Below are 25076 nucleotides of genomic sequence, written 5' to 3' on the forward strand. Positions count from 1 at the left end.
CTCATTCTCCTACCAGAAACCCCAGACCACCCAGAGGGCCACCAGCACCCACGTTCTTTGCCTCATGCATGAGGGCCAGACAGCAGAGTCCTGGGTGCCAGGAGGAGCCCAGGGAGATTCTCAGAGGCAGTGCAGACAGAGTCTTGCTGCAGCTGGCAGATTCGTTCCCTTCTATTTCCTGGGAAGTGACCATAGGAAAACTAAGTATGAATGGCCATAATTTACTAGGCTCCTGGGTAAATTTGTATTTCATCCTGATTATCGAATGTGTCGCCTAATTGCAGCTATAAAAAGGAATGGTCCATCTTCCCCCGAAAGCCCGGTACTGGCTGATTGTTGTGTAATTAGTTGATTCCAGTGGTCGAGGGGGTGAGTTTGGAATTACAATTACAGCTCCTATTATTTCAGGGAGATTGCTGAATTAATTAGTGGGACAATAGGATTCCTCATTGTTGACATCTTAAGAATCCACAATAATAACTTTAAAATTGGTTGCAATAATGGATGTTGGAAATAGATTTGTCTTGTCTACTGGGCAAGGCTGGACTTCAGGAAAATTAGGACTTCCTTTTCTCCTCCCTCCCAAGGGAAGGATAGGAAATTGGAGAAGCAGCCGCTTTTGATCTGTGTGATCTTTGGCTGAGATTATGGCAGAGGCAGGGAAGTGGAGGAAAGGTGGTAATGAGATCCACTCATCTGCGCTTGACTGTCTCATGACCCAGGGCAGCTGGAGACTAAAGATGATGTACAGTGAGAGAGAATGCAGGCAGAAAGAAAGGGTGCAGGGTTTAACCCAAGGTGGGTGGAGAGGAATGAGGGTGACTGCGCTCAGGACCCTGGACAGCTACCCGGCAGTGCCTCTAGAGAAAACCAACAAGTGCCAAGGCCAAAGCCATGCAAGAAACTTAGAGAGCTGGATGGATCCTTGTAAGCCTGTGTTCCCAGAGACCCTCTGTCCTGGGTAAGGGGCAAGTTAGCTGTTGTGTGGTTCTGGGTGACCTCTGGTCCATGTCAAGGTCTCAGCCTCATTCCTGCCCCAATTGAGGTTAGAAACTGAAAGGACCCAGTCCCCTCTTCATGTTAGCATGCCGTCTCCTTCTTTTGCTTGTCCTTTTCCCTGTTTCCCTGGAGTTACTAGTGGCATCTTTATTCTGGATATAAAAGAGAAATATTGCACTTTAGCTTCAGCAAGAGAGGTGATAATAAGAGTATAGGAGAAACTGTTTATCCAGGTGGTTAATATTTGAATAATCCTGAAGGTCATGTGGCATTTTTCTTCTAAGAAAGATTTCTACACTGCTGTGAGTATAGGCATAGAGGAAGAGGTTGGGGTACAGTGCTGTCCTAGTGTGCACCTGCTGGAATTGGAAGCTATGGTTGCTGCTGCCTGTAGATGCAGGTGGCGCCTGGAACAGGGGTGGCTGTATGGGGCCTCCCTGGGGAGCGGGTGAGGTAGACTGTAGACTGTGTGTCCTGAGAGCAGAGTGTGAAGGGCTGGCTCTTGTGGGAAACACAGAGTGGGATGGTAGTGCTTTCGTTGTTTAGAGGGGACTTTTTATTTCTAGTTCTGAAGACAGCTGCTCAAGGACAGATTGGTGGGAGCCCCTTCGAGACCCTGAGTTTTGAGTTTTCCTATTTCCCCCAATCACATCTCCCTACTACCTTCTAGGGCCAGGTATTCTGCTGGGGATAGAGCAGCTAGGGGATTTCTTGGAAGGCACATCATTAAGATTTAATGGGACATTTTTTGCCAGACTAGGGGATTATAAAACACACTAATTTAGAGAGCTGGGGGATCACGGAGTCATTTTGCCTGTCAGCTAGGAAAGGCCAGACATGAAATTATGTCCATTGCTGCCCTCCTATCTCCATCCCTCCTTGGCTATACCACTGGCCTGCTGCCAAGCTGGCCCAGAGCACCTGCTAGACTGAGCCTTCCCTATTGGCATCAGGTACAGGTGCTGGCTGAGGGCTTAATGAGGATCAAAACAGCTGCATGCCTCTGTGCGATGCACCCACTCCCCAATTCAGGCCTCCAGGACCACAGTTACAGCGCAGATTTCCTTTCTAAATCCTTGCTGCCTTGCAGATGGCTTTCTAGACCCTGGATCTGATAGATCTTGCCCTGTATCTGATGAGTAGAGTGAGTTGGAGTTGAAGGCCCTGAGTTGGATGAGGATTAGTGGCAGTGCCTGCACATGTGAGACAGAGTTAAACAGAGACAAAGTTAGTGCAGTGAGGCAGACACCTGGAGGAGAGAAATGAGACCAGTGAGAAGAGACCCAGGTTATTTTCTCTGAGCTGACTGGGCTCTTGACATGCAAAATGATAACATGGAGGGACAGGGTGGGCAGAACCCAGAGATAAGGAAGGTGAAGCCTGATGTTGGAACAGAGCAGATTCCTTTGGGGATCCCTCATCTGCAGCTCCAAGTGAGGAAGTTCATGCATAGAAATAGCTCTGGCTACGGAACCTGAAAGGTAGTTGTCACTCACAACTGAGGCGACATAAAGAGGAGCACACTGGGGCTGCCACTGTGGCATAGCAGGCTAGGCTGCCACTTGGAAAACTGGCAGAGTGCTGGTTTGACTGCTGCATGTCCCATAGAACTGTCTGCTAATGAGTCTGGGAAAGCAGTGGAGGATGTGTCAAGTTCTTGGGCTCCTTTACTTATGTGAGAGACCGAGATGGAGTTCAGCTCCTGGCTTTGGGATGGCCTAGTCCTGGCTGTTGTAGGCATTTAAGGATGAACCAGTGGATGGAAGATGTATCTTTTGATCTCTCGCATTTCTCTCTCTTTAAAATAAATTAACAAACCTTTTAAAGGGAGGAGGATACCACTATAACATCACAGGGGTCGTGTTAGATCATCCAGACTTCCCAGACTCCCATCATGTCAGAAGAGGACAGAACTCTTCTCCCACAGCACCAAGTGCAGCCTGGTGTGATTGGATTCTGAATTGGTACAATCCCTTGGCTCTGAGAGCCAGTGATTGGGCAGGACTGGAGGCTGAGTCAGGCAGGCCAATTGTTTCCATCTCCCAGTACCATTCTTCTAACATCTTTCTTTCTTCTTTGCTTGACCTAGCTCCAGGGTTGGCTAGGTTTGAAGTCTGGATCTGCTGCCACCTACTACCTGGCTAGAGGAAATTTCAGGCTAAGCACTCTACCCAAAGTGGGGGACAGGTGGGAGTGTCCAAGAGGACTCAGAGGCAGACTCCAGATTCTTACCTGAAGATCACAATGAAGTTCAATCAGCATCTATGGGCACCTACTTTATGCCAAGCCCTGCTGGTAAAGACTCAGCTTTTTGACAGTGGAGGGAGATGCTTGTGGTCAGTCAGGTTTCTCAGGAAGTGGAAGTGCTGTGACAAGATGAAACCCTTGAATGGATAAGATGTGGAGTGCAGGATGATGGGGGGACTCAGGTGTGAACTGAGGGGAGAATCTTTGTTGAGGCAGTATTATGTCAGGCTCGAAAGGTGGGAAGGGACAAGCAAGCAGAGAGGAGGAGCTGAGGACGGGCAGGTGACCCGAGCAGCTGGATCACACAGTGCTGAGTGATGAGGTCGGAGGCAGGCTTGGTTGTATACGCTGGGGAAAAATTTTGATTTCCTTCTAAAATCAGATCAGAAGACACTGGAGGAGTTTAAGCAGGGGAGTGACACAGTCTGATTTATATTTGAAAAGAGTAATTTTGACAGCTTTTTAAGAATAAACTCCAGGAGGAGAGAATGTTAAGAAATGCTGAGTAGCTGTAGGCTGGGCGAGAACTGACAGGCATGAATGTGGCATGGCTGAGGCAGCAGGTGTGCCTAGCAGCCCCCACCTTTGGTGCCATTAAGGTGGGCATATATGCAAGGTTCACCCTGCTCTGTGTAAAGTCTTGGGTCTTCTGGCAAACTCTGATGTGTATAACCACCACCACAATTGAGATATGGACCATGTTTACCTCCTCCCCAACACACCTTGGCCTTTCACTGAGTCAGGCTGTGTCCTAAGGATTTTCTTCCTCTGCTGTGTTCTATTGAGGTGACCCTGTGTATCTGGGATTTGAAAGTCTGGCTTTTCGCACTCAGCACAGTGCTTCTGGCAGTCACTTGGGCTGCTGCACACTGCAGTGGCTCCCTCCTTCTTGCCAGCTAGTATTTCATTGCATGGAAATTACTGGTGTGTTTATTCATCCTCCTAGGTGATGATCATTTCAGTTGTTTTCTGTTTGGGGTAATTTCAGATAAATCAGCTGTACACATTTGGGTGTGTTTTTTATATGAATGTGGGTTGTTATTTCTCCAGGGTGTAGATGCTACAAGGGGAATGCTGGGTCCTATGGTGAGCTAAGGCTTCGTATTTTGTGAGCCATGTGGCTTGCCAGAGAGGCTGTGCCTTTCTGTGCTCCCTCCAGTACCAAATAAGGTTGTGGCAACTCCACAACCTTACTGGTGTTTAGTGTGATCAACCCCATCCCTTTGTCCCCAGGGATGTGTTCCAGGACTCCCAGTGGATGCCTGGAACTGTGGGCAGTACCAAGCCCTCTGGCACTGTGTGTTTTCCTATATATATTCACACACCTATGGTAGTTTCATTTATACAGTAGGTACAGTAAGAGGTGAATAACAATAAGTAATGATAACCTGAGACAATGAAATAATATAATGTAATGCAGCATATGAAGGTGGTCTTTCAAAATGCCTTACTGCAAGTGTAGATCTTAACAGCTGCAGCATTTGACTCTTTCTCTTTATCTTCTTATTAAGTTGCAAAGGTGTTCACAGAAAGGCAGGACTGCATGGCTTTTCTTGGGCACATCTGCTGGCTTCATTGTGTGTGTGCTTGGGGACATTATTAGGTAAAATAGAGGTTACCTGAGCACAGTGCTGCAGTACCACCAGAGCTGAGGTGGACATTGGGATGACCACTAAGTGCCCATTGAGTGGGTAGGGTTCACAGTGTCAGTGGACAAGGGGTAATTCATGACCTGACCAGTGTAGCATGAAATTTCATTATGCCTTTCAGAGCAATGTGCAACTTGAACACTTGAGCAGACAGTTGGATTCATGGTTAAGACACATCCCTTAGTGGCTACCTGGATTTGATGCCTTGTTCTGGTTCCTACTTCTGGCTTCTTGCTAATGCAGACCTTGGGGAGAAGCAGGTGACACTCAAGTAGTTGGGTTCCCTCTGCCCCTGTGGGAGACCTGGATGAGTTTTCAGCTTCTGGACCTGGCCCAGCCCTGGCAATTATGGCAATTAGGGGAGTAAATCAAGAGGTGGAGCTCTCTGTCAAATAAATAAGAATAAAAACTTACTTATTTCTGGAGTTTTCCATTTACTATTTCAAGATTGCTATTGACTTCAAGTAACTGAAACTGCAAACTGAAAAATTTAGTTGAATGATATTATTGTACTATCCTTTTAAACAGCAAATTAGGAGAAGCAAGGTGGCAGAACAGGGTAAGGACATGTTTAAAGAGGAAAATTCATTAGCCAGGGTGAAACAGAGAGAATGCAATCCTGGGAAATGGGAGAGGACAGGCCAAAAGCAGCGGGACACCTGGAGGCCCATGGACATGGGGAAGCAGCAGAGACAGTGGAGCCAGATACCCCAGCAGCAATCCGTGATCAGCAGTCAGAGCGCTACCAGGGGCCAGGTGGAAAGGGGAGTTCACCAGGAACTCAGGAGAACCCAGTCATTGAACTGTCCGTTCTGTTGATCTGTTTGAATTGACCATGAACAAAAGCAGAGTAGCAGAGCTCAAGCTGGTGGGTGGGTTTCACAGCTTAGACCTATCAGTGCCACATTGGATGCCATTTTGTATACTGAGAATCAGGCTGTGGGGCTGGAAGGACAATGGTGAGCTGCACAGGTGCTGAGCCGGGAGACAACTTACTTCCAGCTCAACACATTGCACTGGTCTCACAGGAAAAATAATGCCAATTTGGCATCCTACAGTTTCCACCCAAAATAGGTTCGGGTAGCTTTCAGGCCTAATGGGCAATAAGTTCTGGCGAGACCAGCACCATTGACAATTCAGTGATTTAGGATAGCTGGCGTCTCCCTAATTCTGCCCACTGCTTGAACCGGAAGTGGGAAAAAGGCTGTGTAGGCAACAGTGTGGCCGCAGCACAGGATCACAGGGTTAGAAAGTGGTAAGCCAAGAGCTGGGGCTACAGAGACTGTGGTAAAAGCCTAGCACAAGAGACTAGGATTGAAACTTGCTGGAGGAAGTGACACAGGTGACTGCAAATGAAGAACCAATGCAGTCAGTGGATAGCACACCTGAGAAACCGTCCTGAGGAGAGGAATCTGCTATCCAGAGTAACTGACCAGAGCAGAAGAGACAGGCACAATGAATATTACTGTTGCCTCTCCCACAAAGAAGCAAAAGCCTTTATCAACCTTAGAGTTAACTGAGCAAGACATTGAGGAAATGGGGGATAAAGAATTTTAAAAACTCATTATAAAGCTTCTTAATAACAAGCAGCACATACAGGAGTTCAAGGAATTTAAGGAATATGTCACACAAGAAATAGCAGCACTGAAACAAAATCAAACCAAATTACTAGAAATGAAGGACACAATGGAGCAAATTAAAAATTCAGTGGAAAACCTCAATAATAAAATGAATGAGGCAGAAGAAAGAATTGTTAGACATTTACTTCAACAATGGGGAAAAACCAAAAGCTGGAAGAAGAACTGAGTCAAGCTAAGAAAAGTATTCAGGAATGAAGAGACACTATTAAAAGGCTGAATATAAGAGTTGTGGGAGTTCCAGAAGGCACAGAAAAAAGAGCTGAGTTTAAAAATTTATTCAGTGTCAGGAAAGAGCTGGCATGGATTGGCTCATGCCTCGCTGGGTAGGACACGAAGATTAGTCACTCTTCACCGTGGTGTTCGGGACTTTCCTGCACCCCCCCCCCCAAAAAAAAAATGTTCTGCACCTTAATTGTTGACAAATGTCTTGTTAGAGTTACAAGCCAGTCTAGATTATCCTAAAATCTGCCAAGATCAGCAAAATTATACTTCAACACAACAAATGGCTAAATACTAAAATGAAATAGACACGAGACAGCTGAATGGTACCTTATAGCCGTTTTTAGGAATATAGCAGCCGGTCCTGTGTACAAACTAAAATTGAAATGTCAATGAGCAAATCATAGGTTGTGGTTAAGAACTTGTTTTTTGGTTTTTTAATTTTTTTTAACATACTGGTTACGCAAAACCATGTCAATTCCATAATGTTACAAATTGCTGTTGATGTTATATTGGGACTCTTAATTGACTGGGATGATATTCTACCAGCTCTAACTTTGGACCAGAAATGGTCTCCCCAAGAAACTGTTCAACCCATCTGGACAATAAGTAGCTGGACTCTATGCTTGGTATATGTTTGCAAGGAAAGAATCTTGATGGAATTTGAACTGTAATACTGCATCAAGGTGGAGGAATCCACCAGGGGGGAGGGGCGTGGGGAGGGGTGGGGGGATTCCTAGAGCCTATGAAACTGTCACATAATGCATAATAATTAATAAAAAAATTTATTCAGTGAAATAAAAAAGGAAAAATTCCCTAATTTGGAAAAAGAATTGGGAAACAATATAAGAGGGGCACAGAACTCCGAACAGGGTTGATCAAAAGTGATCTTTACCATGACACATGATAATTAAGCTCTCTTCAGATGAACACAGGGAGAAAATCCTTAAATATGCATGTGGAAAATCAATTAACATATAGAGGAACCCCAATCAGATTCATAGCTGACCTCTCACAGAAAACTCTATAGGCCAGATTCTAAAAGGAAAAAAAAAATTGTCATCCCAGAATAACTTACCCAGCAAAACTTTTCTTTGTCTTTAAAAATAAAATTCTTCCACAGTAAAGAAAAGCTCACTTTCAGACCTGCCCTGCAAATGATACTTTAAGATGTTCTATTGATAGAGAAAAGGAATAACACCTACCAAAAACAAAGGCAAATGTGGAGAACATCCCAAAAGAAGACTAAATCAGTCAATGAACAACTCGTTGCTAAAATGACAGGACCAAATTACTACCTATCAGTATTAACCTTGAATGTAAATGGCTTAAATTTATCAATCAAGCATCATAGATTAGCAGACTGGCAAAAAACAAAACCCATCTATCCATTGCTTACAGGAGACACATTTCAGCAACAAGGATAAACGGAAACAAAGTGAAAAGATGAAAAAAGATATTACAGACTAATGGAAAGGAAAAATGAGCTGCTGTAGCCATGCTTATATCAGATAATATAGACTTTGGCATGAAAAATATTAAAAGGAATGAACACATAATGATCAAAGGATCCATCCAGCAAGAAAGGATCACCTTACTAGGTTCTTACGATGTTGTCTTTTTCATGTCTAATTTTTCTTGGGCTTTCTCTTGCTTTTTTTTTTTTCTAGTCCTGCTGAAAGTTTGTTTTGCTCATCTTAAGACATGGCTCTTTGTTGTTGCAATTTGTAGCTTTTTAGTCTCAATTCTATTTTTGCTGTGATTTTTATCATTTCTTCCTGTTCATTTTTCTTTTTAATAAGTTCTTGAAATGTATTATTAGATCATTTATTGGAGATATTTTGATTTTTTGTAAGCACCTGATGTTATACATGTTCCTTTCAATACTGTTTTTACTGCATCTCATGGGTTTTGATATTTGTTTTTATTTTCATTTCTTCAAAAAAATTTTTTTAGTAGTAACTTAATCAGTAACACATAGGTGATACAGTAGCATTATTGTTTTAAGAATCATTTTTCTTTTCCATTTCTTTTTTTTTTTTTCTTTTCCATTTCTTTAGTGACACATTGTTCTTTCAGTAACATGTTATTTAACTTCTTGTTGTAAATTTCTATTTTTCTTCCTGCTGTTGATTTTATTTTGTGGCTTTTCATTTAAGGGGATGTACAGTAATTATGTAATGGAGACTATCATATCCAGATGCGAAGATATAGTACAATATGCATCTCTACTTCCAGATTAAAGATGGACTCCCAGTGAAACTGTTTACTGTATCTTGACAGGATTCTGTACTCTTTGCCGTTGTCCATGTCCACAATGTCAAGATGCACTTGGATAGCAGAATGATGGGCTTGTAACTGTTTATGAAGGACTGCACTATTGTGATGATATGGGCAAAGTCAGTAACAGGATAAGGGGATTTGGGGGTGAAGGAGGGGAAATCCCAGAACCTATGGAACTGTATACAATATAGAGTAATAAAATTTTTAAAACCCAGCAAATTATTTTTCTTGCTTTTAGTAGGTCCAATGAGATGCTGTGATAGCCATTGAATTTTAATATGCATTCTTAATGACTAATTTATCTTTTTAAAATTTATCTACAATCCTTATATCTTTTAAATGTTTTATTCATTTTTATATTGAATATTCTGATTAGGGAGTTTTGAGTGTTCTTTATATATTCTGGATACAAGTCCTTTATCAGGTATGTACTTTGCAAATATGTTGCACTTGCCTGTGCCTTGTTTTTTTTTTTTTTCTGTCAGTTGCAAATGTATTTCTAAAAGTAGAATAGGGCTTACCCAGCATGATAGCCTAGCAGTTAAAGTCCTCGCCTTGCACGTGCCAGGATCCCATATGGGTGCTGGTTCTGATCCTGGCAGCCCCACTTCCCATCCAGCTCCCTGCTTGTGGCCTGGGAAAGCAGTTGAGGATGGCCCAAAGCCTTGGGATCCTGCACCTGCGTGGGAGACCCGGAAGAGACTCCTGGCTTCGGATTGGCTCAACTCTGGCTGTTGTGGTCATTTGGGGAGTGAACCATCTGACGGAAGATCTTCCTGTCTCTCCTCTGTGTATCTGCCTTTCTAATAAAAATAAATAAATCTTAAAAAAAAAGAATAGAGCTTAAAAGGGCTATATGACGACACTTCAAAAAGTTCATGGAATTTGAAGATAAGTTTATTTTGGTTCAAAGAGTATTAAAATGTATGCATGTTATGTAATGTGCATTTTCCATTAATGGTTTGAAGATGCTTCTGTGCGCAGTTTTCAGATTTTTTTGCACTAAAATCAACTTAACCTTCTAAGTCCATTTTCCATGAACTCTTCGCAGTGTTCTCATCATTGTTTCATCACATATTGCTCCTTTACTGCCATTCGAAGATTCCAAAAGTCTCATGGAGAATCATATCTTGGTGGTCCAGATTTGGTAATTTCTTTTTTTCAATTTTGATAGAATTCACTTAACATAAAATCTACCATTTTAGCCCTTTTTAAATGTGTGGTTCAGTAGTGTTAAACATCCACATTATCATGCAGTTAGCTGCTTCCAACTGCAAAACTCATGTAAGGGAAGTCGCACAGTGACAGGTGCATTTGCCTCAGTGCACTGTCTTCACCAGGCCTCCACACGGTGGTCTGTGTTGGAAGTTCCATCCTTTCTAAGCTGACGATTACGATCACACTCCTGGAAGTATCACATTTTGCATGTCCAGTGATCTGACATTGCACAAAAAAGGTTGCTGTTATAAATAATGCTCCTGTGAGCAGAGATGTATAGATACCTCTTTGAGATCTTGTTTTCAATTATCTTTTTAAGATTTATTTATTTGAAAGGCAGTGTTTACAAAGAGGGAGAGGGAAGGACAGAGAGCTCACTGTCCATGGCAGAATCTGGGCCAATTCAAAGCCAGGAGCCAGGAGCTTCTTCTGTATCTTCCCTGTGGGTGGAGGTGCCTATGGACTTAGGCCATCTTTGCTGCTCACTGGGGAGCAGTGAATTTGGGGCTGGAAGTTCAGAAGCCATGTTTGAGAGATGTCCCAGCAACATAGGAGGATGTGCCCAGGACTCAGCTAGATCTGTGAGTCTGGTGTTTAGCACACAGGTAAGGGCTGGAGGTGTACGAGGGGCATCAAGTCCTCAGCAGGGAGACAGGCCCATGAGCTGACAGTGCTGTGTGTTGATGCCGCAGTAGGGCTGTGCACAGAGAATGGCGGGAGCATAAGGGGAGCAGGGCAGAGCAGGAAGGAGGTCATGGCTTTGGGTCTTTTTAAAAGAATGTGTATATTTTAGAGGTTAAGAAGCAAAGAGAGACAGGGAGCTCCATCCACTGACTCATTCCCCAAATGCCTGCAACAGCCAGGCGGGGCCTGTACTAAACTTGGGAACTACTAATTCAGTTCTCCCATGTGGGTGGCAGGAATCCAGCTGTGTGAGCTATCACCTGGTGTCCACCAGGAATCAGACTTGCACCCAGGTGTCTTTTTTTTTTTTTTTTTTGATGATTTATTTATTTATTTTTGTATTGGAAAGGCAGATATATAGCGAGGAGAAGAGACAGAGAGAAATATCTTTCATCTGCTGATTCACTCCCCAAGTGAACACAATGGCCGGTGCTACACCGATCTGAAGTCAGGAACCAGGAACTTCCTCAAGGTCTCCCATGTGGGTGCAGGGTCCCAGGACTTTGGGCCATCCTCCACTGCTTTCCCAGGCCACAAGCAGGGAACTGGATGAGAAACAGGGCTGCTGGGATTAGAACTGGCGCCTATATGGGATTCTGGCATGTTCAAGGCAAGGACTTTAACTGCTAGGCCACCGCACCGGGCCCTACCAAGGTGTCTTAAGTGCTATTCTAAAGGCCTGCTTCAGGAGTGGGTCTTTAAAGATTGATGAGAGTTTGCCAAGAGAGATTCTGGGGATGGTTATTTCAGGGGAAGGTTGAGTTTACAAAGTTTTGGGCGTTGAGGAAGCTGCAGAGTTTTAGCGAAAAAAGACATGGGAAGGAACTTGGAGGTAAGGCTGCAGGAGAAGGCGGGACCGTTTCAGGAAGGGTTTGTATTTAGAGAACAAATGGGCAGTTTGTCAGGCAGTGGGGGAAGCTGCGGCTAGCTTGCTGCCTCTGATGTGTTTTAGGGAGACCAGCAGGCCCTGGTGTGAATTCAGGGAGGTAGAAAGCTCAGTGAGGAGGTACTTGTTCATTGCCATATGCTCAGAGTGTAAACTGAGCCCCAAGCATGGGGATGGGCAGGAAGGGGACACAGTGAGATGGACAGGGAGAGCCCTGCTTCACAGGCTCCCTTCCTTTGACCTGGACAGTGTGTTTGTCCTGAGGGATGTCCTGACCAGATCAAGTTCCATCATTTCCAGCAATCTGTGTACTTTTGCCTCTCCATTCTTGATTTATAGCTGAAACCAAGATACCTGCTCTCTCCTTCTCTGTCCAAACATGAATGTCCAGTGGATTGGCGTTAGGTCTGATCCTTCATCCATCGGTCTAATCAGACCCCGTCTACCCTGACAGGAATACAAATGGGCACCTCTCTCGCACTGTGTCTGAAATTGCTTTGTAATAACAGTAGGTGTTGGAGAGGCATTTTTATTGATTAAACAATTGAGACAATTTGTCTTTACAAAACTGAAAATATTGAGGTGTCTCTTCCTCTCTCTGTATGCATTACACTTGCTTATTTATTAGAGGCAAAAGTCTGCTTGTAATCAAGTTGATGTTTATGATGGGGCTGCTTTACAATGCAGGGCTCAGAAGACGCTGGGGAATTGGAGTGAAAGGGAGCCTAACATAATGACACTGACAATCAGGGATGTGAGGCCCCTGGGGAGGGCAGTGCCGTGGTATGAATGACTGCTTGGAGGGAAGGTTGGAGCCATTTTGATACAGAAAAGGGCTTCTTGTCATTGGATCACATAGAGGGAAGAGTATGAACTTTGGATTGGAAGGTCTGGGATTTGATTCCTGGCTATATCCCTTGCTGCTTGTGTCATGTGGGGGCAGTTACTGACATCCAAAGTAGGGATAATGACGCCTGCTCCAATGACGTATGTGGAATGCCTGGGCCTGGCATCAGACGCAGGTACTATTGTTATCTCTTGAGGATGTGGTTTTGAATGGGAATGACTGTGGTTAGTGCCTGGGCCAGAGACTTCAGGCAGAACAGTGCAGTGCTGTTCAGGACTGATATTCAGTCTGGCCCTGGTGCAGATGGGCAGGGGTGTGACTCATCTTGTGGCACTTTAGGCCTGCTTCATACATGGGCAGATACTAGTCAGCACAGATGCTGGCCCAGGCACCAAAAGGCTGACATCACTGAGCATGGCCTTGTTGAACAAGAATGGTGGTTATCTTTCTAATTCAGTCCTGATACCAGCCACGTGGGGCTCTGTATGTAAACTTTTGTCAGTCTTTTGGCCACCAGGACTTGCTGAACTGTGTTTGTGATTTCCATGTATGTCCTGGGACAAAGAACTGCTGCACACATTGTGGGCAGAGGGCTCAGGAGGGTGGGTTGCAGGCCAGAGGTGAGCCAGACCAAGATGTCAGAGCATCCATGCCTGCCAGGTGTGGCTGGGGTTAGTCTGTTCTTGGGAACACTCTGGATCCAGGGAGAGGTGAAATGGTTTCTGGCCTGCAGACTCCTCAGGGCCCAGGCCCAGGCCCAGGCCCAGGCCCAGGGCCTATTGGGAGAGAAGCTTCTCGTAGTTGGTGCTGAGGGTAAGGTGGTCAACCTGCTGGTCAACTCCCTGCCTTGCTGTCTAGCATCAAGCAAAAACATGGTACTGACTGAATGTAAACATAGAGGGGGATAGGGTAGTGGGTCGTCCAAGGCTTTGCTGAGTTGCCCTGGGCAAAACCTCTGGCTGGTTCTGGAATAAGTTTTCAGGGGACAGGAAGTACTACAATCTGGTTGGTTGGGATAGCACTCTTTATAGCAGAAGTGGGATTTGCAGGCAAATTTGGCAAGGGGATCAAGGGTATAAGTCACGGGGCCAGATTGTGCAGTAATGTAAGGAAGGGTTTGGCATTGGGGCTGGCACAGGGTAGGGCCAGAGAACCCTTGGTTGAAGGTGGTTCTCCTGTGATTGTTGGATGTTGAGCATCTCCCACTCAGTGCCAGCAGCACCCTGCTCAGCCTCCACATTGCGTCAGTCCACCATATCTCCAGACTTGCTAGCTGCCTCCCTCAGGGAACAGGGAAGTCATCTCCAGTTTAGAACTGCAGGCATGGGATATAGAGATAGCACAGCAACGTGGGCTGAGTCCCGTTTGAAAGGGCCTTGGGATTAGGGTACAAGACTTGGGACTTGACTTAAAAAGCAGTGGACAGCCTTTTGTGAGTAGGTGGTGTGGACAGGCTGTGGTGTCAGGGCACACTCATGGAGACACCTTGTTCTGCTAAGGACTACAAATCCTCTGTAAGGAGCACATGTCCTCTGGGGACCAGCTGATTGCAAATGCACTAAGCAGACCAACTTGAAGATAGTTGTTGTAAACACCTTGTGGTTAGTCAAGGAAATGTGCTCCTTAATTATGTTACCTTGGCATCTGAATCACATGATGGGCTTGTGGAGTCCATCCCCAGGGAGTTATGATTCAGCAAGTGCCCAGGAATTTGCATTTCTAACCAGTTGCCAGCTGATGGGGATGCTGCAACTGCTGGACTGGGGACCACACTTTGAGAACCACCTTACTACCCAGTTGCCACTCATTGCCCAAACAAAACCAAACAGAGAAACTAGCTGCAGGTTGTAGATTACAGCCCTGTCACCTACCCAGCAGAGGTTGAACCCTACCTCGGCCACCATCTCAATGGTAAAGGCCTTTTGAAGAGGGTTGGGAAATTGAAGACACCAGTTCTTGGCCCAGGAGCTTGTGTTAGCTCAGCTTTTGGAGCCTCCACAGTGCCAGCCCCCTTGTGGCTCTCTTCGATGCTCAAGCCTCTTCATTAGACACAAGTCTGGGAGAAGGACAAGGCTCAGAATGTTTGAAATATGAACAAAAGCATTGAGCTGGCAGCTGCCGTTTGCTGGAAGCATTCTGTGTTTGCACTCTTTGCTCCAAGGGGAAACTCAGAAAGCAAAGTGCAACCTTTGCCGTAGAGGTGAATTCCCTCAGGTCTTCCACTGCGAGGCTCCTCCTGACTGCGAGGCTCCTCCAACCACAATAACTCTCCTGCTTGGTAGGGACCATTTGTGTCTTTTAATATATATTTTAAAAGTATTGCTAGCCAGAAAGGCCAGAGGAATACAACACAGGCCTGCTTGGGCAACTGGCATTTCCTCACGTTAAAGCTTCTTTCTGATGGCACTTATAGAAGGCCAGAGCAGGAGGAGACCACCAAGGTCATTCAGCCTGATCCCGTGAGGCCCCGTAGGGGAGGCAATGGGTTAGGGATAATGCAGCCAAGAAGAGGCAGAAGCAGCTGGTGGTACTTTAGACTGATGCAGCCTGTGCTTCAAGGACTCACCTGTGGCCAAAGCCAAGGTCAGGGCCAGGCCTTGGGCACTCCTGAAGGATTCATGACTATGGACTTTTTCTTCCTTAGTGTTTTAACCCCACCCCAGAGCCTGACCCTAGCTTTGCTCTGCTTCCTATCATCTTATGCCAGGAGTTCCTCTATTATAAGCATTAGCAACCCAATTTGCATGTCCATCCTGCCTGGGCAGAACACGTCTTCAGGCCTTGCACTCCAAGGGAAAGAGAATAAATCACCTTGCAGGCTACTTGCTCCCTGGAATTAGCAGTGGGCCTTCCCTCGCTTGTGCATGACCCCGTGGCCCAAGTCAACGGGATCTCAGGCTCCCAAGCAGTAGGTTCTGATGGACACAGCCTTCCTGTGCCCATATGATCTTTCATTGTGGAGTGCTTAGTGGATGCCAGGCACAGTGATTAGTTGGTACTCTCAGTGCTTCCTGAGATGAGTATTGCTGCCTTTGTGTTAGAGATGAGTAGGTCATGAAATTGAGGGCTTACGGGACTTCACTTAATCCTCAGCTTTCTCTCTTTGCTGGACTTCCATGGATTGCCTCTTACCTGACCCTGAAACACTCAAAAAAGGGTGAGGGTTATCCCCAAGAGCTGCTGTTTATGGGAGGCTTGACTCCTTCTTGAACTGGAGAATGAGCTGGGTGGTCTGAGCATGTGCGGCAGAGCTGGAATGCAGCACCTGCCTTTATAATCCCCACTTCCCTTGTCCCCTGGACTATAGGAGATGCCACTTCTGGGTGCATGTGCCTTCTAATCCCACCTCCCAAGCCCATAGTCAAGATTTGACATTGGCAGATAGGCCTGGCCATGACAATGGTTGGCCAGAATGCTGGGGCCTCCATCAGGTACCATTCCTAGAGTGACTTCCCTGTACAACTTAGTTTTGTGTTTACTCTTTCTTAATGTCCTCTGGTAACAGCTGCGGTGCTAGTATCATCAGAGGCGGAGTGCTCCAGCTACCTCTGCCTCTCCTCCTCCGCTCTCACCCCTGCTCAGCAAAGATGCACCCAGCTTTGTTCTCTCCATGTCTTTGTCCCAGCAGCCCCTGTGTGTGTTCACTTCTGACTCAGTCCTTGTAGACACATTCATTGTAGGAGAAATGTTGGTGCTTCCATTTCCACAAGCTGCAAATACCTACTCCGGCTGCCTTGTCTCGCATCCCCTTCTGTGTTTGTATGGGTACAGGAGTTCCTGTTCCCTCTCAGGGGAGAGATCCTGGAAGGGTAATTAATTTGAACAGATGTGTGTCAATGTCCTAGGCAATAAAAGATGTCAGTGCAGACTACCTGTGCACACTCGGGCCATGGAGCGCAGAGAGCACAGGTGCATTTCTGTCTAGGAAAACCCTACAGGTCTGAGCCAGTTGCATTACAGAAACATGTCACTTTGCTTCCTGCTCCTGTAGATCTGAGCTCTTTTGGCCTCTTTAAGTGTTTTACAGGTCATTAAGTACTTGACAGAGAGACTTTGGGGACTGGAAGACTCTATGTTCCAACTGAAAATCAGTGCCAATTATGTATCCTTCAGAAATGAAGATGTAGCCTCCCTGAAATCGTCTGTCGTGTCTGTGGGGAGAGTGCAATGGGACTTGCAGGGGTATGTGTGAGCACGCCTCTTCACAAGGTGTCGCTGATTAGAAGGCCAGAGACACCGACGTCACGGGCTTGTGTTTCTTTAATTATGCACGCTGAGAAAGGAGTGAAGGGTTTTTTCTGTGCTGCTTTCACAATTGATCTTCGACTGCGTTCCCTTGGGCCGGGAGATTTCCTGACTGAGTGTGGTGGTTTAGTTCCGCAGCCTTTTAAGATTTTTGTATCATAAGTTTCCATCCTAGACTCCCTTTTTGCTCCCCTAGGTGCCCGTTTCCTACCTCCGGTAGCTTCAGATCTTTTCTCTTCCCCTCCCACCCTTCCCTGGGAGCTCAGTGTCTCACCTCAGCCTGGAAGGAGGAAACTGCAGGCATCAAGCTGCAGCGCCCTGTCTTTGCACTCCTAGATCTGCAAACCCGGCCATACCTCAGATGTGCCAAGGCCAGAACTCCTTGGTCCTGGCCCTCTGTATGCATCCTTGATCCCAGCCTCGGGCTTCCTCAGCGTAGGGATGTGCTCCTCTGTTCTCTGAAAAAGCTGCCTGCAGTGAAAAGCTGCCCCATTGCTCCTCCCTTTCACAGTCAAACAGCTCATCACTGTCAGCCTCTCTTTTCCCCATTTTGGTCACCTTCCTGCCCACTTCCATCTGGCATCTGTCCCCACCACTAGATTCAACAGCTTGTGGAGGTCACTGGGAGCTTCTGTGTTGCCCAGCGCTGTGGACGTGTTCTCTTCTGGGTTCTCAGCAGCATTTGACATACTCTCCTCTTAGGAGGCACTTCTCTGAGTTTCTAACACCCCATCCCTCAGGCTTCCCCCATCTGTGGTCTTTCTTGCTCTGTTCCCATTTCTGTTTACTGCTCCTTTGTTGTCTAAATATTGGATGTCCCGAGTCTTGGCCCCAAGCTACCTTCTCTGTCAATACATTCTCGCTAAGTGAGCTCACCTGTAGCCACATTTGAAATGCTGTTGATACAGCGATGTTGACCAGTTTTCTCTCTGGAGCACTCGTCTTGCAGTTCCATCTGTTGCCTGCATTTTCATTTGGTTGTCCTTCAGATATCCTAAACCTATCAACAACTAACTAAACTCTTTTTTTAAAATTATTTATTATTTTTAATTCATTAATTACATTGTATTATGTGACACAGTTTCATAGGTACTTGGGTTCTCCCCACCCCTCTCCAAACCCTCCCACCATGGTGGATTCCTCCACCTTGTTGTATAACCACAGCTCAAGTTCAGTTGAGATTCCCCCATTGCAAGCGTATACCAAACATAGAGTCCAGCATCTTATTGTCCAGTCAAGTTCAACGGCTTCTTAGGTATACCCTTTCTGGTCTGAAGACAGAGCCATCAGAGTATCATCCCAGTCAATTAAAAGCTCCAACATACCATCAGCAAAAATTTACATCATTATGGAATTAATTGACATAGTAATGAGTAACCAATATGGTAAAAGTAAATGCGAGTTCCTAGCCACCTTCTGTGACCACCTCATTGACATTTCAATTTTCAACTAACTAAACTCTTAATTTCTCTTCCCAAGTCCGCTTCTCCTTTCCTAAGCCTTCCCCCACTTCAGTAAATGGCATCATTGTCCACCAGCATGGTCAGGCCACAAGCCTGGAGGTCAGCCCTGATGACGCCTTCCTGTCATCCTCCATGTCCCACCAAGTCCTACCAATTGATCTTCACTGCATGCCTCAGGTCTGTACTGTTCTCTCCATCTACCCTGATGCTCTCCATGCTTGGCTGCCATCTCATCTTTCTTGACCTAGGATGGGGACCTTCTGGTCAGTCTGTCTCCCTCCATTCCTGCTTCTTATTTTTCACATAGCACATTTGTGAATTCCTTCCTGTTATGCTTCTGCTTAAAACCTTTCAGTGGAAGTAAGCATTGTGATTTAGTGGATAAAGTCACTGCTTAAGATGCAGGCATCTCTTATGTGTGCCAGTTTGTGTCCCCGCTGTTCTACTTCCTGTCCAGCTCTCTGCTAATGGCCTGGGAAAAGCAGAGGAAGATACTCCAAGTGCTTTGGCACCTAGCTGCCAACAGCTAAAGCTGAGCCGATCCAAAGCCAGGAACTGGGAGCCTCTTTTGGGTCTTTTCTGTGGGTTCAGGATCCTATGGCTTTGGACCATCCTCCACTGCTTTTTCAGGCCATAAGCAGGGAACTGATTAGGAAGTGGAGCATCTGAGACACGAACTGGCACCCATATGGGATCCTAGCACATGCAAAGTAAGAATTCAGCCATTGAGCTATTGCACCAAGCCCACAAATACAAATTTTTAAAAAGAAACCAAACAGCCTTTCAGTAGTTATTCATTGCCTTGAGAATGCAAGCCTGACTGGGTCTCGAAGGATTCAGCTCAGGATCCAGCTCATCTTTTTGCCCAGCCTGCTCTTATGTTCTGTCCCGAACCAGTTGCCCTCCCAATAGTCACTTCCTAGCATCTCATGACAGAATTTTCATTTGACACGAGAGATATTTTCCCTGAAAGACAATTTCAAGGAAGGTGAGTCCTGTCCACAGGATAGACTATGTTTGTTTTAAGCAAGTCGTAATACTGTGACTCCAGTGATTGGTTTAAGGGCCATTACATGGCTTAGTTCTAGCAAGTGAGACTTAAGAGAACATTTGCTGGTGGTGGGGGAAGAATTATGTACTGGGAATTATTCTGCCCTTGCTGCTTGATGGATGCCAGTGAGTGCTGTGGTTTGAATGCTGCCCCTAAAACCCGTGTGACAATTTAATTGCCATCATGTGGAGTTTAGAGGCAGAACCTCTGAGAGGCAGGAGGTCCTGGGAGTTCTGCCCTCCAGGATGGGTGAAGGGTGTTGTTGTTGTTGTTGGGGGAGGGGTCTTTCCTGGCTGCCCACACTCTACCTGGTGCCTTCCGCTGTGTAATGACCCAGCATGAATGCTCTTACCAAATGGCCCCTCTGTGTCTTGGATGTCCCAGCCTCCTGAACCATGAGTTAGAGAACTCTTGTTTATAACTTTCCCAGTCTGCAGTCTCCTGCCATTGCAGTAGAAAATGGACAGAGGCAGGGAGGGAGGGTGCATTAGTCAGACCAGCGTCACAATCAGAACAGGAGATTCCACCCGTGGTGTGACGATGGCACATAGAAGGAGCAGATCCTTAAAGACTTGGTTGGGTTTTAGAATCAAGCACAGAGCTGACCACTTCTTTGGTGGGGTAAGCTGTTTCTTTATGGTCCAGGCCTTTTTAGGGATGTTGTCTGCTGCTGTGGCTGAGTACATCCTAGTCAGCCACCTTCTCTGGCTGCTGTTGTCCACCCTCAGTGGCCTTCCAGCTCTGCTCCTGCCACGCTTTCCCTGCCTCATGGCATTGGAGCACATTACTGCTCCCATTTGCAGACTCTCACAGAGCCACAGCTTGTCCATCCTTGATGTCTCATATCATTCTTGCATAAAAGTTTCCCCATCCCTCTTCTGTCCTTGCCTCTGCTTCTTGTTAGTTTTATTTATAGCCCTGGCATATCTGAAATTCTGTTTTCCTGTTTACTCCTCTCTAGGCTGAAGCTCCATGGGGTGTAGAGACTGTGCATCCTCTTCTACTTGATCGCCGTACAGGTGCTTTGCAGGAAGAAGGTGCTGGTTGCTTGACTGGTTGTAAAAATGGAGGAGTAATTTATCTATGCTCATATCCCGAACCTCATCCTCTATGTCTTCTTGACACCTCACACCTTATAAGCTAACCGCACTGACCCGGGGTATTAAAGCTTCCAGAATGTTCCTTAGTCTTGCTCACCTCTGCAGCTTTGCACATGTAGCTGAATCTGTTGGAATAACTCTTCCTGTTTTCACTCGGACCCCTCTCACCCTCCATACGTCTTAAGTTGCCATTTGTTTCTGGAAACTTCCTTCCCTAGGCCATGTGTCCTTAGGGCCCTGTTGCAACCCCCAATAGCATGTAGCAGAAGATTCTTGCAGGCCCTGCCTGTCGATTCCCCTGAACTCTGAGCTCCTTCAGAGATGCCTCCTTATTCACTGTATTCCTTACGCTCAGCCCATTGCAGTACCCAAAAGTTGTTTGTGAACTTTGATGAATAGTTTTGAATTTTCACTGTATGTCAAACACTGCATCAAGTGTTGGGGATACAGAGATAGATAAGAAAGTCGATGTGATACATTCAAGAAAGGGAGACAGGTCCACTAGCCAGTAAATAGAATATGATGAGTATAGAAAAGAGGCAGTGGGAACACAGTGATTCTGGCCTGGGAACTAGCAGATGGGTGTCAGGCAGGCTCCAGTCAGGGAGTCAGTGGGAGGAGGGAGGGGAGCGCCAGCCGGCTGCGTTACTTCTGGTAGGAAGGATGGATCTCTCCATGTCTGTGTCTCTGTGTCAAAGTCATCTCTGTGGCTGGGACTACATCTGTATGAAGGTACATGGGTCTTGCAACAGTTCCTGGCAAAGCATAGCATGAAGACACTATGCATGAATTCAACAATTGTAGTGCACCAAAAATAAACTGACCTTTTATTCCTGTACTGTATTACCAACATTTTAAAATCACTTTATATATGGAAAAGGAGGGGAGAGAGGATAGGTATAGGGAAAATAGGGGGAGTACCTGAGAAGCGGTTTCAGCAGTAAAACCCACGTCTCACTCAGCTTTCCTATGATCCAGCAATTCAGTGACTCTCAAGGCTGGGAACTCGACAGCCTCCTGCCTGGTTGCCACAGGTGTCTACTAATCTTGAAGGGCCTGCCCTCTGTGGGGTTCTGATCTGGTTTACTCCTTCCTTGGTGGGTGACTAGTCCCTTCCCCTGGGGTGGGAGGGGTGGAGCTGGTCTGTGTGTGTGTTGCTCCTCAGGCAGGGTCCATTGAAATCCCATCTGTGTAGCCTTTGTCCTCAGACAGGTACCAGTTCCCTGCCTGCCCCCTGGGTCTTGCCTCTCCCCAGCAGGTATTGACTTGCCCTGCCTCAGCTGAGCCCAGTGGCAGGCAGCAGAGGCTCCGTGGAATGTTGAGACCATTTCTCTAGCTGCTTCTTTTTAAACAACCAGAAGCAAGTGGCTTCTCATTCTCCCTTGGTTCAGTGCTCTGCCAGTATGTTAACATGACAGTGTCTGTAGGGGCCCTGCAGGTTGCAGCTGTGTGTGTGTTTTCTGCCTGTTTTGGGGAGCTCCCACTTTGCTTCTCTCTTGCAGTGCTGCATTCTCATTTCTTTCTGAGACTGGGAGGGGAGGAGGGAGATGGTGGCTCTGTGGATCCCCCACAAACTCGTTCCCCAGCCCAATTAGAAACTTGCTTGCTTTTTAAGCGAGGAAGGCTGCCTACCCAGACTTCTGCTCGGAGCCCTAATTACTGCTTGATGGAATGAATAAAGACGTTGTGTTTCCTACATTTTACTTACAGAGTTGCTGATGCAGTGAATGTTGGATGAAAAGTCTCTCTCCTAGAGAGATGAAACACCAAGTGCCTCGGCAACATGACAACACAGCCGAGTGGCAGTTTCAGCAATAGACATTCCTCTCACCTCCCTGCACTTGTATGTGGCCTGACCATTTGGGTGGGTGTGGGGTCCCTCTGGGGACCCACCCTGTACTTTCTGCTGTTTTACACTGACAGTGGAAGTTGCCTGGATCTTCTAGTCTGCCTGATTTGAGAAGAAATAAGTGTTTATTGGCATTTGCTAGGTATCAAGGGTTTCCTTCTCACAGTGCTATGAAATGACTTGCTGTGCTTGTTTTGCAAGTGGGGAACCTAAGGCTCACAGAGTTAGTAATTCCATTTCCTAGGGCCACTCAGGACAGAGGGTAGTCCTGGGCACACTTTCCTGGGCTGCTAGTTGCAGTGTGCCCAGCCCCTGCAAGAGATAGCTGGTTCTTTTCTTTGGCAGGGCATGGCAAAGGGAGCACAGCCATTAAGGGCACCACATCAGGTGCTTCCTCAAAGATGAGTGTCTTAAAACAGCAAGCTTCATTGTTCTGCTTGGCTTTGGGTCAACCGCCTGGTGGTACTTATGGTCCAGGTCAGATTGGCTGGGACTGGGAGATCTGGCATGGCCTTGGCTGAAGCCAGAGCCACACACTGTCTCCTCCAGGAGAATTCCCCCAGGTGTGGCCTGTGCTTCTGTGAGTTTCACAGGTCGTTGCAGACATCAGACCTTCACTTTGGAAATGGACGGTTGGCTTGGAGCATGTCTGTGCTCATTCATAGCTCGGTAGAAGATTCCTTGCAGCAGGAGGGGACCTGGCTCAAGAGCATTTGTATGTCCTCTTTTAGCTCAGATTTGCTAATGTCCACCTGGCCAAAGTTCTGTGCACTGAGGGCTTGGCCAAGGGGACTGGCCTCTCCATCAAGACAGATGTCTTGATGTTTGGTTGGTTGCTTGCTTAACATGCAGAGATTGAGAAAACAACACCTCCTCTTTGGTAATTTACCCGCGTTTTTATGTACAATCCATGATCTGTGGTGGTTTTTATTTCTTAGGAGCACCTGCTGCTCCTAAGGTCCTTGCCCCTTCATGTATTATGGTTCCAAGGATGGAGAAGGAGACAGCTCAGAGCCCTGTGTCGCCCCCCACAGCAAGCCTCTACTTGGATTGAAACTCCCCTATAACATGGGGTGAAGGGGTGCAGCATAGAGAGCATCAGGCCCTTGAAGCAAGGAACCTTGCAAAACAGTACTTCAGTGGAGAAGTCTTTTTTTTTTTTAAAGATTTATTTTATTTTTTATTACAAAGTCAGATACACTGAGAGGAGGAGAGACAGAGAGGAAGTGGAGCTGCCGGGATTAGAACCAGTAGCCATATGGGATCAAGGCGAGGACCTTAGCCACTAGGCCACGCTGCCAAGCCCAGTGGAGAAGTCTTTGGATATCTTGGCAGCTCCATCTCGACTTCTCTATCCCCAGCCTCTGGACTCTCCCGCTGTGCTTCCAAGGCCGTGGTGACCTATTTCCAGAGAAACAACTGGTATAATCAGAAGTTGTGGAGAGCGACCTGCTTTGGATGTCACTGGAGGGTGTATCCTCTGCAGGCCTTATCCCTAGGGTTCCCTGGAGCTGTCCTTCCACAAGGGAGATGCACACCTGGACCCTTGGCCCCATCTGAGTCTTCTGGAGAATGGCCCTGGGAAGTGGGCAAAACACAGGGCTGCCCCAGGACCCAGAGACCACTGAGGAAAGGGGCTTGGTTCACTGCAGCTGCAAAGTGGAGGAAAGGGAGTTGGTGCTAATGTGTGGCTGGTTTGGGGTTTCACCCTTTCTGGGGAGCTAATCCTTCACCAGGTACACGTGGCTGGATGGAGTCCTTTGGTGGAAGGTTTGGGCAGGCATGGGGAAGGTCATTCTGGCAGCTCCCAAACAGGTGTGTGTGTGTGTGTGTGTGTGTGTGTGTGTGTGTGTGTGTGTACAAGTATGTAACAGGGAGGGAGGTGAGATGGCCTGCTTCATGAGACTCCTGCAGCAACTCCTGCCACTGCTGGGAACCCCTCCCACCTCTGACCCATTGACTTTTTAGCAGGGTTGACTCTGGATACCATGTCAGCCTTACAAGTTCCATTAGAGCTAGAGTGAAAAAGGTTTATGAGGTTTGGGCCATTTTTCCCCCTTCTCTTCTCTGTTTTAAAGTAGTTTCCTTGCAAATTAAACAAATGTCAAATCAGCTTTGGTTGCCTGCCTGGCAGCCTTCCAGAAGCAGAGCCTCAGGCTAACCCAGGAATACGGGTTTCCTCTCTCCGCCTCCCAGGAAAGCCCTGCACTGCGTCTCAAACATAGGCTATACAGAGATGTGGGGAGGGGCTTTATTTTGCTGCCACAGTCGGGGCTGGACGGGCCCTGAGGCAGGAGGATGGAGTCTGAGGTCTGTGGAGCCCCTGACATTATGATCTGTTGAATATGTATATGCTTATGTATAGGCATAAGCTTCCATAGCTTTCTTCAGATTCTTAGAGATCAACAACACTAGCAAAGATGAAGAACTTGTGAGAGCCAGTCTGATCCCTGTTTTAGACCAAAGGAACCTAGGGCCCAGAAGGGGCAAGTGTCGTGGTTCAAATCACACAGCATATTAGTGACTTTTTGTTTAAAGATCAAATTGACTTGTTTAAAGGGAGGGGGCCAATAATGAGGAGGGGAAGCTCTTTTTCATTTGCTCGTGGTTTGCAAGCAGCTTGTTTCTGAATTGATTATGGTTTTTTTTTTTGGTTTGGTTTTGTGTGTGTTTTAAAGTTGGAATCACTCCCAGAA

At 46.5% G+C, this 25076-nt stretch overlaps 1 protein-coding gene across 2 annotated transcripts in view; it reads left to right on the plus strand.

Moving 5' to 3' along the window:
• GRIK4 (glutamate ionotropic receptor kainate type subunit 4) overlaps positions 1-25076 on the plus strand; it is a 427812-nt gene that overhangs the window by 55655 nt on the left and 347081 nt on the right. The window contains exon 1 of one of the 2 annotated variants that reach the window (XM_058662540.1): positions 22258-22374. The exons of the other annotated variant lie outside the window; for it this stretch is intronic. The gene's annotated coding sequence lies outside the window, so the exon portion shown is untranslated. Of the gene's footprint in view, positions 1-22257; positions 22375-25076 lie in introns of those variants that run through there. 2 annotated transcript variants of the gene reach the window in all.

The sequence above is a fragment of the Ochotona princeps genome, chromosome 4 (assembly GCF_030435755.1).
Source record: "Ochotona princeps isolate mOchPri1 chromosome 4, mOchPri1.hap1, whole genome shotgun sequence".
Taxonomy (NCBI): Eukaryota; Metazoa; Chordata; class Mammalia; order Lagomorpha; family Ochotonidae; genus Ochotona; species Ochotona princeps.